We start from the raw sequence: 13,325 nt of genomic DNA on the forward strand, positions 1-13,325 counted from the left end.
GATGCTGCTTGGCCTGCTGTGTTCATCCAGCCCTGCACCTTGTTGTCCAGAGAACCATGGATGTCTAGGAATATTCAGGACTGGATAAAAAGGAAAAGGGAGGCGTATGACAGGTACAAAGAGAGCAAAACGATGGAGGCCTGAGAGGAATACAAGGGAACTGCAGGGGGATCTCAAGAAAGCAAAGATGGAACATGAGAAAAACTGGAGGGCAAGATGATTTGGTTTGATTTGATTTATTGTAGTCACGTGTACAAGCAAATCATAGCAAACAAGGACATACAGATCATAGAGTGCTTAGACAGCGCAAGGCATATAGGTTACAACTACATAGGAGGTGTGCAAATCAAGATCAACATTAGCAAAATCACATTTTTTGAAGTTAGACAATAACGGCAGGGGAGAAGCTGTTCTTGAACCTGTTCGTGCATTTGTTCAAGCTTCTGTATCTTCTGGCTGATGGAAGAGCTCGGAAGAGAGCATTACTGGGGTGGGAGGGGACTTTGATGTTGGCAGCCTTTCCCCGGCAACGAGAAGTGTAAATGGAGTCCATGGAGGTTGGCTTCTGTGATGGTCTGAGCATTGCACACGACCTTCTGTAGTTTCTTACAGTCCTGGGCAGAGCAGTTGCCGTATCAGGCTGTTATGCACCTGGATAGTATGCTTTCTTTGATGTATCTGTAAAAGTTGGCGAGGGTCCTTACGGCTTAATCCCAAGATACTCTGCAAGTGTATCAATGGAAAGAGAATATCCAGGGAAAGAGTAGGGCCTATTAGGACCAAGAGGCAATGTATGCATGAAGTCAGAGGACATTGATGGAGTGTTAAATGAGTACTTCACATCTGCCTTTACTCAGAGAAGGAGGATGTAAGTGCAGACTTTAAGAATGTAGGTTGTGATGTTTTTGAGCAGATTGCTACAAAAGTAAGGAGGATTTTGGCAGATTTAAAAATGGACAAACCCCTAGGTCCGAATAAATTGTATCCCAGGCCATTATGGGAGACAAGGGAGAAAATTTTATAAGGGTCCTGACCCAAATTTTAAATCATCTATGGCTGCAGGGGAGGTTCCAGAAGACGAGGACAGCTAACGTGGTTCTATTTCACAAGATGGATGGTAGAGATAGACTAGGAAACTATAGACCAGCAAGTCTAACATCAGTGGTGGGAAAACTATTGGAAAAAATTCATCTCCATTTAGACAGGCAGAGTTTGATCAGAGATAATCAGCATGGCTTTGTCAGAGGGAAGTCACATGTAACAAATCTGGCGGAGTTTTTGAAGGAGGTGACCAAGTGTTTAGATGTGGGTAGGGTAGTTTGATGTGGTTTATGTGAATTTCAGCAATACCTTGACAAGGTTCCACATGGGAAACTGATTATGAAGGTAAAAGCTCATGGGATCTAGGGTTACTCAGCAAGATGGATCCAAACTGACTTCATGATAGGAGACAGAGGCTGGTGGTAGAAGGCTGTTTGTGTGACTGGAGTCTGGTGTGCATTTCTGTACGACAGGGATCTGTGCTGGGTTCCTTATTGTTTGTGATATCATAAATGATGAAGATGAGAATATGGAAGGAATACTAAGTAAGTTTGCTGAAGGCACAAGGATTGGCTAGGTGAATGGCAGTGAAGGAGAAGGTGTTAAGTTACAGGGGGATATAACTTGGTCAGATGGGCAATCCAGTGGCAGATGGAATTTAACCCTGACAAATGTGAGATGATGCATTTTGAAAGAAGTAACAAGACATGGAAATACTCAATAAATGTTGAGACACTAGGAAGCTCAGGGAAACAGAGGGATTTTGGAGCACTTATCCACAGATCGCTGAAGGTGGCTGGACATGTTAATCATGTAGTTAAGAAGGCACTCAGAATGCTTTTCTTTATTAGTTGTGGCATAGATTACAAGAGCAATGAGGTCATATTGGAGCTGTACAAATCTTTGGTTAGGTCGCAGCTGGAGTTCTATGCGCAGTTCTGCTCACCACATTATATGAAGGATGCGATTGTACTGGAGGGGTGCAATGGAGATTTGCCACAATGTTGCCTTGGATGGAGTATTTCAGCTATGGAGAGAGGCTGGATAAGTTTGGATTGTTTTCTTTGGAGGAGAGAAGGTTGAGGGGGGACATGATAAGCAGAGTATAGGATTATGAGGAACCTGGACAGGACAAATAGAAAGCAGCTATTTCCCTTCGTTGAAGGTCAGTAACAAGAAGCTTTAATCTTAAAGGAGTTAGGGAGGATTTGAGGAAAAACGTTTCCATCCAGAGGGTGGTGGCAGTCTTGAATGCAATGCCTGGAAGGGTAGTTGGGGCAGGAAACCTCACAAACAACCTTCTTTCACCAGACTTTATCTCCTATCAGAAAGTCAACTATGGATCCATCTTGCCAAGTAACCCTGGATCCCATCAGCTTTTACCTTTGTTATCAGTTTTCCTTGTGGGATCTTGTCAAAGGTATTGCTGAAATCCATATAAATACATCAAACTGCCCTACCCTCATCCAAACACTTGGTCACCTCCTTGAAAAATTGCACCAGATTTCTTAGGTATGACTTCTCTTTGACAAAGCCATGCTGATGATTCCTGATCAAACTCTGCCTATCTAGACGGAGATGGTCAGAAATCACACAACATCAGGTTATAGTCCAACAGGTTTATTTGAAAACACAAGCTTTCGGAGCTTCGCTCCTTCTTCGGGTGTTAGTGAGAGGTAGTATCAGACACAGAATTTATAAGTAAAAGATCAAAGGGTCACATCACTGATGAGATACATCCTCATCATTAGGTAAACAAACCTAAGACGATGTTAAATCTTTAATCAGTTAGAAGGTTTTAGTTGATTAATATGTATATGTAAATCCCCAAATTCCTTTCAAGTCACTGTCCTGAGAGAACTAAAGATTTTATCAGTGTAAAGAAGAGGTGACATTTTAGGTCAGACGATGCATGTTAGGTGTGAGGCCTTGTCTAGAATCGGTGTTCTAGTTTGGAGTCAGACTGGTTTTATTTCTAAAGCAGGAATTTATAAAACTCCATATTGACTGACTATCTATAAATTACGTGCTTTTTGAACAAAATAGGTTTGTATCTGCAAATACAAATTTGCCCCAGAGATTTATACGTGTGTGTGTGTGTGTGTGTACACGCGCGCGCGTGGGTGTATGTCAACAACAAGCCCAATGACACAACCAATGAACCAAATCAATCGACAGAGAGATCCGTGGGAGAGCAGGCAAAGAAGGACTTGAATTGAACCTTTCAGAGGGCTGTTGCCCGGCGCTTGACAGGTATGCTCAAGCCATCAGAGAATGCGTAAACGCCAGATTCATCAGATGCACTCACAAGGGAGCACAAAATGTCACCCAGGCAAAACACAATGCTGTCCGTGCTCTCAAGACCAATTGCAACATTGTCAGCAAACCAGCAGACTAAGGAGGAGCCATCGTCATACAGAATAGAATGGATGTTTTAGCGAAGATCTGTAGCTCGGATTATGGTCGGCGTTGTTGGTTGGTTTGCCAAGCTGACTGGTTTTCATGCAAACGTTTTGTCCCCCTTCTAGGTGACATCTTTAGTGCCATTTGGCTTCTGTTGAAGCACTGTTGTTTTGTTCCAGTCCAAATTTATATTGTCTGGTCTGTTATGAACACCAACTTGCAGCAAAACGGTATGACCAACTCTCCCTCATTTCTCTTCACTCTGACAAAGAAGGCCATCAGTATAATCGGGACAGTGTAACAGTACTAGGACAAGCAAAACAAAGACAAACACTAGAATTCCTGGAAGCCTGGTTTTCACCCACTGGTACCATAAACAAACGTGTTGAAATAGACCCCATCTACATACCATTATGGAGCAAAACGGAAACAGAACTACCCACCATAACAGACCGGATCATATAAATTCAGAATGGAACAGAACATCAGCGCTTCAGCAGAGGCTAGACAGCACTGAAGATGTCACCTGGAAGGGGTTGAAACATTTGCACGAAAACTAGTCAGCTTGGTGAACCAACCAACAACTCTAGAATAGAAAGGACGACTGCAAGGAAGTGTACCGACGGTTGAACAACCAGGAACACCACAGACAACTACCTGCCGATCCAACCAAAGAACACTCCCGTCAACTGAACAGACTGGTCAAGATTTTTGATCCAGTCCTTCAGAGTACACTACGCACTCTCATCCCGTGTACTTCCCACTTAGGGGACTGCTACTGCCTTCCAAAGATACACAAAGCCAACTCACCTGGACATCACATCATACCATCTATGGGACCATCTGTGTGAGAACCTCTCTGGCTATGTTGAGGGCATCTTGAAACCCATTGTACAGGGAAGCTTCAGCTTCTGTCAGATTTCTTATAGAAATTCAGCACCCGCAGACTAGTTGAACCAGGAACATTCCTTGTCACAATGGACATTTTGGCACTCTACACCAGCATCCCCCACAATAATGGCATCACCGTAACAGCCTCAGTACTCAATACCACCAACTGCCAATTTGCAGACACACACATACACACTCTCTTTCTCTCTCTCTCTCCCCTCCTTACTCACTTTTTCACACACATACACACACACACACAAACACATACTCTCTCTCTCCCCCCGTCACTCACACACATGCACTCAATCTGTCTCTCCCCTCTCCCACACACTCATGCACACACAGTGTCTCTCTCTCTCCCCCCCCACTCAATCTCTCACACACACTCTCTCACACACACGTGCACACACACGTAAATCTATGGAGTAAATTTGTATTTGCAGATACATTCTATTTTGTTCGAAAAGCACACAACTTATAGGCAGTCAGTCAATGTGGCATTTTATAAATTCCTACTTTAGAAACAAAACCAGTCTGACTTCAAACCAAAACACAGACAGAAGCAAAAACAGAAGTTGCTGGAAAAGCTCAGCAGATCTGGCAGCATCTGTGAAGAAAAAATCAGAGTTACTGTTGCGGGTCTGGTGACCCATCCTCCGAACCCGAAATGTTAACTCTGATATTTTTCTTCACAGATGCTGCCAGACCTGCTGAGCTTTTCCAGCAGTTCTGTTTTTGTTCCTGATTACAGCATCCGCAGTTCTTTTGGTTCAAACTACAAACAGATTCTAGACAAGGCCTCACACCTAACATGCATGGTCTGACCTAAAATGTCACTTCTTCTTTACACTGATAAAATCTTTAGTTCTCTCAGGACAGTGACTTGAAAGGAATTTGGGGATTTACAAATACATATTAAACAATTAAACCTTCTGACTGATAAAAGACTTAACAGCATCTTAGGTTTGTTTGTTACATCCTAATCAGTGGTGTGACCCTTTGATCTTTTACTTATAACTTCTATGTCAGATACTACCTGTCTGACTAACACCGGAAGAAGGAGCTAAACTCCAGAAGCTTGTGTTTTCAAATAAACTTGTTGGACTATCACCTCATGTTGTGTGATCTCTGACTTTGTCCACCCCAGTCCAACAGCGGTACCTCGACATCATAAATGGAGATGAATTTTCTCCTTCACTGTTTCCTCCAATAGTTTTCCTACTACTGATGAGACTTTGGTCAAAAATAGAAGGAAGCATATGACATGTGGCATATGGCAGCCAGGATCAAGTGCCTCGAGGAGGATAGAATACACTTGAAAGAAATCAGGAGGGCTAAAAGGGGAATGAGATGGCTTTGGCAGATAAGGTAAGGGAGAATCCACAGAGATTCTACAAGTACACGAAGAGCGAAAGAGTAACTAGGGAGAGATTAGAGCCTCTTAAAGATCAACAAGGTCGTCTATGTGTGGAGGCACAACAGATGGGTGGATCCTAAATGAATATTTCTCATCAGTATTTACCATCAAGAAAGGCATGGATACTAGGGAACTTGGGGAAATAGATAGTGATGTCTTGAAGAGAGCCCATATTACAGAAGAGGAGGTGCTGCAAGTCTTAAAATGCATTAAGGTAAATAAATCTCTGGGAAATGATGAGGTGTATTCCAAGACTTTGTGGGAGGCTAGGGAGGAAATTGCAGGGCCCTAGCAGAGATATTTGTATCATTGACAATTACAGGTGAAGTGCCCAAAGATTGGAGGGTGGCTAATATTGTGCCATTATTTAAGAAAGGCTGCAGGGAAATGCCTGGGAACTATAGATTGGTGAGCCCTAACATCTATGGTGTGTAAGTTGTTAAAGGGGATTCTAAGAAACAGGATCCACAGGCACTTGCAGAGACAAGAGCTCATTTGGGATAGTTAGCATGGCTTTGTGCGTGTTTTTTGAAGGGGTGATCAAGAAAATAGGTGAGGGCTGTGCATAGACTTTGTCTACATGGACTTTAGCAAGGTTTTTGACAAGGTACCACATGGCTGGTTGTTCAGTAAGGTTAAATCTCATGGGATACAGGGAGAGCTAGCCAATTGGATACAAAATTGGCTTGATAGTAGAAGTCTATGGTGGTAGTAGAGAGTTGATTTTCAGACTAAATGCCTGTGACCAGCAATGTGCCACAGGGATCAGTGCTGAGTCCACTGTTATTCATCATTTATATAAATGATTTGGATGAGAATTTAGGAAGTATGGTTAATATGATGACACCAAGATTGGTGATATAGTGAACTGTGAAGAAGGTTATCTGGGAATGCAGCAAGATCTTGATCAACTAGGTCTGTGCTCTGAGGGATGGCAGATGGAGTTTTATTTAGATAAATACAAGGTATTGCGTTTTGGTGGGTCAAACCAGGTGGGACTTACACAGTCAATAGTAGGGCCCTGGAGAGTGTTATACAACAAAGAGACCTAGGGGTACAGGTACACTGCTTCTTGAAAGTGGTATCACAGTTAGCTAGGGTGATGAAGAAGGCTTTTGGAATGCTTGCTTTCATCAGTCAGAGTATTGAGTGTAGGAGTTGGGATTTGGTCTTGTTGCAGCTGTACAAAACATTGGCATGGCCACATTTGGATACTGCGTGCAGTTCTGATCACCCAACTGTAGAAAGGATATTATTAAACTAGAAAGATTGCGGAAAATATTTACTAGGATGCTACCTGAACTGGAAGGTTTGAGTTATATGGAGAGGCTGGATAGGCTGGGACTCTTTTCCTTGGAGCATAGGAGACTGAGGGGGTGACCTTATGGAGGTCTATAAAATCATAAGAGGTGTAAATAAGGTGGACAACCCACAGCTTTTCTCCATGGTAGGGGAGTCTAAAACTAGAACGCAAAGGTTTAAGGTGAGAGGGGAGAGATACAAAAGGGCCCAGAGGGCAATTTTTTCACAGAGTAGTGAGTGCCTAGAATGGGCTGCCAGAAATAGTGGTGGAAGCAAATACAATTTCATCATTTAAGAAACATTTAGACAGGTATGTAGATGGGATAGGAATGGACCAAATGCAGACAAATGGAATAGTTTGTGAAAACTGGGCAGCATGGACAGGTTGGGCTGAAGGGCCAGTTTCCATGCTGCAGACCTCTCTAACTCTAAGAGGTTATCTTTACATCCCAGCAGCTTTGGCAGACAAGCAGGTCCCTGAACTGCATCAGTCATTGACTGTTGTTTAAAAGGCAAACAGTCCCTGTTTATTCCCAGAAGTAAACACAGCTTTAGTTTTTTTTTATAAAGATTAATGATTTCAACTGTTTGAAGGCTTTCCAACATATGATGTTGGCTGTTTTACTGAGACTATGGGAAGTATAGACTGAGTCAATGGAAGGCTGGTTTACAGTTGCCATACCAAGCTGTGATGTATCCAGCTAGGATGCTTTCTATGGTCCATCTATAAAAATATGGTAAGAATCATAGTGGCCATGCCTAATTTCCTTTGTCTTCTGAGGAAGTAGGGGCATTGATGTGCTTTCTTGACTGTAGCATTGACGTGGATGAACCAGGACAGACAGTTCGTTATATTTACATCTAAGAACTTGAAGCTCTCAACTATCTCCATCTCAACTCCATTGATAAAGACAGGTTATGTCCTCCACTCGGCTTCCTGAAGTCAATGACAAGATCCTTCATTTTGCTGACATTGAAGGAGTGATTGTTGTCTTTAAACCATGCCGCTAAACTCTTTATCCCTTTCCTGTACTCTGTCTCATTGTTGTTTGAGATCTGACCCACAACAGTGGTGTCATTAGCAAATTTGTACATAGAGTTTTGGCTGAATTTGGCCACACTGTCATGAAGAGGATAGTAAGGGGCTGAGAACGCAGACTTGCTGACCTTCCTCTGAGACTGCATCTCTCTGTTTTGGCCATGCTATAGTCCAGAATCGTGACATAAGCATTGTCCCAGATCCTCAACTACGTTCCTGTTAACCACTGCTCACCTCCTAGCTATTCAATCTCTTTTAAGGGTGAGCCCCACTGGGCTTCACAATGCAACACACCAGCAACTAATTGTTGGCACAATCTGAGTTCTCTTGCTTTTCTGAGCAAACCACTACTGCCTATGGACTATTCTTTGCCTCAATTACATGTGTGAAGGTGCCGGTGATGGACTGGGGTGGTCAAAGTCAGAAATCACATGACACCAGGTTATAGTCCAACAGGTTTATTTGACAACACAAGCTTCCAGAGCCTCAGTCCCGTGTTGTCAAATAAACCTGTTGGACTATAACCTGGTGTCGTATGATTTCTGACCTTATCAACTACATGTCGCCAGCTAACAGCAGCACATTAGCAGCATTGATTCATTTACCTTCTCCGATGCTGTCTCACTCACTGATGAACTGACTGATGTTGATTGCTTTTAACTGACTGTTGAACTGGTCTGAGTGACCTACTAAAAATCTTGCAACAAGCTGTCTCTTGTTCTTGGGCAAATAAATTGATACAGAAAATGGATTTCATGAGAAGCTTCACATGAAAGTATGGTTGAACAGATTAGCAACTGTGGAAGTGTCTTGATGAATAAAGAGGCAAAGGCTGGTAGTGGACAGTGATGAAGGTTATCTCATCCTACAATGGGACCTTGATCAGATGGGCCAATGGGCCAAGGAGAGGCAGACAGAGTTTAATTTAGATAAACGTAAGGTGTTGCATTTTGGTAAGGCAAACCAGGGCAGGACTTATACAGTTAATAGAAGGGCCCTAGGGAGTGTTACAAAGAGACCGAGGGTGCAGGTGCATAGTTCCTTGAAAGTCGAGATGCAGGTAGACAGGATGGTGAAGAAAGTGTTTGGCACGCTTGCCTTCATTGGACAATGCATTGAGTGTAGGAGTTGGGACATAATGTTGCAGATGTATAGGATATTGGTGAGGCCACTTTTAGAAAACTGTGTGCAATTCTGGTCACCCTGCCATAGGAAAGGTGTTGTTAAATGTTAAAGGGTTCAGAAAAGATTTACTAGAATGTTGCCAAAATTGGAGGGTCTTACATATAGAGAAAGGCTGAATAAGTGGAAAGCGTCAGAGGTTGAGAGGTGACCTGACAGAGGTTTATAAAATCACAAGGAGCATAGATCGGGTGAATAGCCAACATCTTTCTCCCAGACTAGGGGAGTCCAAAACTACAGGGCATAGGTTTAAGGTGAGAGGGGAAAAGATTTAAAAGGGACCTAATGGGCAGCTTCTCCATGCAGAGGGTAGTGCATGTATGGAATAAGCTGCCAGAGAAGGTCGTGAAGGCAGGTATGATTATAACATTTAAAAGGCGTCTGGATGGATACATGAATAGCAGCAGTTTAGAGGGATATGGGCCAAATGCTGGCAAACAAGACTAGATCAGTTCAGGTTATCTGGTTGGTGCAAACGGATTGGACCGAAAGGTCTGTTTCCATGCTGTATAACCCTATGATTCTATGACAATTGAGATTTTGAAAATGCGGTTGTAAAGAAATTTGGATAGAACATTTCACAAAACGACAAGAAAGGAAATAGGATTGGAAGGGAGAAAGGGATATAAGACATAAGCATTACAAGTGAAGAATGAAATTATATCAAATAAAGTTGGCATTGCAGTAAATGGTGATTCTTACTTGGCATTCAAATTTTACCAATATAAAAGTGAAATACTTCACTGTAAGTCTGAAATAAGAACAAAAAAAATCCAAAAATAATCAGTGATTAGTCAGCATCTGTGAAGAGAAACAGAGGTAACATTTTACACATTTATTGCACTGAAAATAGCTTTCTATTTACCTTTTGTTTTCAGCTTTACATAACCATGCCAACAGGTTACATGGACATTTCCTACAATCTGATCAAGTCATAATAGGAAAAAAATTAGCCTTCTTTCAGAATACTTCCTGGCCCACTTTGCTTTTAAAGGGACTTTGCATGAAAAGACATACAATCAGATCCAGTTGGAGGAGATTTGACGGTTGTTCAAAATCATGATGTGCTAGACGGAGAATAGGGGAGGAATTGTTCCCATTGATGGAAGGTTAGAGAACTGGAGGTACAGATTTAAGCTTATTGGTGAAAGAACAGGGGCAATATCAGGAATAATGCTTTGATGCAGCAAATGTCTAAGGTCTGTAATGTTCTACCCAAAATGCTGTGGACACTGAGACACCAAATAATTTTAAGGAGAAGGTAGACAGAGTTTTGATTAATAATGGGTTGAAAGGTTGAAGAGTTGTGTGGAGCCAGCAGGAAAGAGGAGTTGAAGGTGAGGTGAGATCAGCAATGATAGTGTGAAATTGCAGAGTAGGCATAAGGCACCGAATTACCTCGTCCTGTATCTAGTTCACATGTTATTACTTAAAGAAAGAATGTGCAAGGCTGTGACAGAAAGTCACTGAAGTGTCTGTGGTTAAATTGACCCTTCATAGAAACAGAACAGATATGACTGGCTAAATGGTCTTCTTCTATGCAATAGCCATTCTTTGGCCCAGATTTTCTGATGGCCAGCCAATTGTTACTTCAGCATTAATCGAAGATTCACATAGGAACTCTGAATATCCATTGTAGAACACTCCAACGGAATTGCACAGGAAATTGGATCTTCTTCTTGGCAATTTAATTGTTTGGAACCCTCAGAAACTCTTGATTTAAATTGGAGACTTTGAAAGGTTCCAGCAAAATTAAATAAAATTACTATTTAACAGACCCCATTCTGAACTCACACATTCCAACTATACCTTTCCAGTCTACTTATGCCCCTCCCTGGGACTTTACTTCTCTATACCCCACGAGATTCAACAACTGTCTGGGATCCAAGACCCTAATGTGCTAACCACATACTTTCCCTCAAAATCACATTGGACCTCACACCCATCTCCACTACCCCCACTGGAATTAAACCCTGACATTCCCCACTCGGCCACTACCTTGGACATGATCCCTAGCACTCTCCTTTGTTGCTGCCATTGGACTCAACTCCGGAATCCCCTTCTCCCCCATTGCAACAGCACGGACCTGATCTCACCCTCCATTTATATTGGTAAAATTTGAATGCTGAGTAAGAATCGCCATTTACTGCAATGCCAACTTTATTTCATATAATTACAATAGACACTTGTAGTGCTTACTTCTTATATCCCTTTCCCCCTTTCAACCCTATTTCCTTTCTTGTCCTTCTGTAAAATGCTCTAACCAAATCTCTTTACAATCACATTTTCAAAATCTGGATTGTCATAGAATCAATAGGGTTATACAGCACGGAAACAGACCCTTTGGACTAACCCATTTGCACTGACCAAATAACTTAAACTGATCTAGTCCTGATTGCCAGCATTTGGCCCATATCCCTCTAAACTGTTGATAGATATCTCCCACCTTTGCTGCAACAGTTATTTGTCCCCCATTCACCCTGCCACCCCACCCCATTCCCACTTGGCATCACCTGGCACCCTACTCAGTTGGCATCCTACTTATCTGACATTCTACCCCCTTAACCACCTGGTACCTTATTCCCTGGCAGACTAAATCGCATTTACCTTATGTAGTTATGGTTTGACAGCAGCTGTCAAAGTGGCTGTCTTGGCCTTTAAATTTCAGAATACACCAGCTGACTGCTTTGAAAAGGGGCCATATTCTGCCTTCCTCTAGCAGTTCTACTCTACGAGAAAACTGTCAGAACAGAGGCATGGATTCATATTCCTGCGGTACCCCTGAGTGGAATCTCCTTTCAGAAATGTGAAGCTTTCTTCTTTTATATTAAAGAAGAGGTGGAGTAGCAAATGCATAAGATTGCCATTCCTCAGAACACCACCAGACCTTCCAACCTGGTCCAAAATTTTCACCTGTGTCAGTGCAATATCCAAGATCTGGAGAAATGCCCAGCAATGCCACAAGAAGGTCCTTGGGAGTGTAAATGCAACCACCTTCTCTCTACTACCCCACACTCACTTAAACTCTGCTACTGTACTCAATTCTCAACAAAGCTCATGCCCTCACTATTGCATGCAAAATCATCGCTCACTTGCTACACCCCTCCCTCCCTCTATCATTATCAGTAATTATCTGCCAATGAGTATCATTGTCCACATAGGAAATTTTGTGTCATTCTTCATGGCTTCTGTGGGTCCTTGCATGGGTAGACGCCTCGTGTGGGGCGTCGTTTAATATGGGAATGCTGTTGCAGATCAACAGACTCATGGTCTTTGACTTAATGTAGTTTGAGTTCCAGTACAAGGAAGACTTGGCAACCGGCGATTTCCCTCCTGCTGTAACCTTCATTCACTGTTACAACTGCTGATATCACATGAATATCTTCTGCCTGAATTGCTGTTGAGGAATTGTTTTGGATTACACTTTGTCTGGTTTCTACACTCTGACCTTGCCATCATGGGTCACCCTGTCAGGAGTTGAGAACTGATGGCATCACTCTAAGGATTAACGGAATACTCATGCCTCTTCACTGCAACAAGATGGCAATCCACAGAAAGATATCTCAATAATCTCTTAAAGTAAACATCAATTTTTATGATTGCCCCAAAGCTCTTGGTTGTCTGCAGAACATTACATGAGCAAACCGTTCTCAATTTGCCTCTTGTATAGGATTTGAATATTGGATAAATAAACTTCTGGATGCAAAATCATCTTTCTTTGAGGAAGTAGCTCAATTTAATGGGATGCAATTAATACTTTCCAATACTGTCAATTCAAAGTCACTCTTGATTTTAGTCTCTGTGTATTTAAAGTCCCTGAAGTCTGGACTCTGATCTTAAATTCCCTTTTTACTTTATTTATCGGACATCGCACAAAATTCATCCCAAAGTACCACAAAAAATCATTGATGTACATTGTAAACATGTGATTTGCAATAACATTTACTATTTGTGAATACAGTGGAGCATTACTGGATTCTTTTTAAGATGAATATAACCTACCTTCCTTGCTTCATCAACTCATAAACACACTTGTTTTACTTTCATGCC

This window comes from Rhincodon typus, chromosome 6, assembly GCF_021869965.1.
Source record: "Rhincodon typus isolate 14 chromosome 6, sRhiTyp1.1, whole genome shotgun sequence".
NCBI classification, from domain to species: Eukaryota; Metazoa; Chordata; class Chondrichthyes; order Orectolobiformes; family Rhincodontidae; genus Rhincodon; species Rhincodon typus.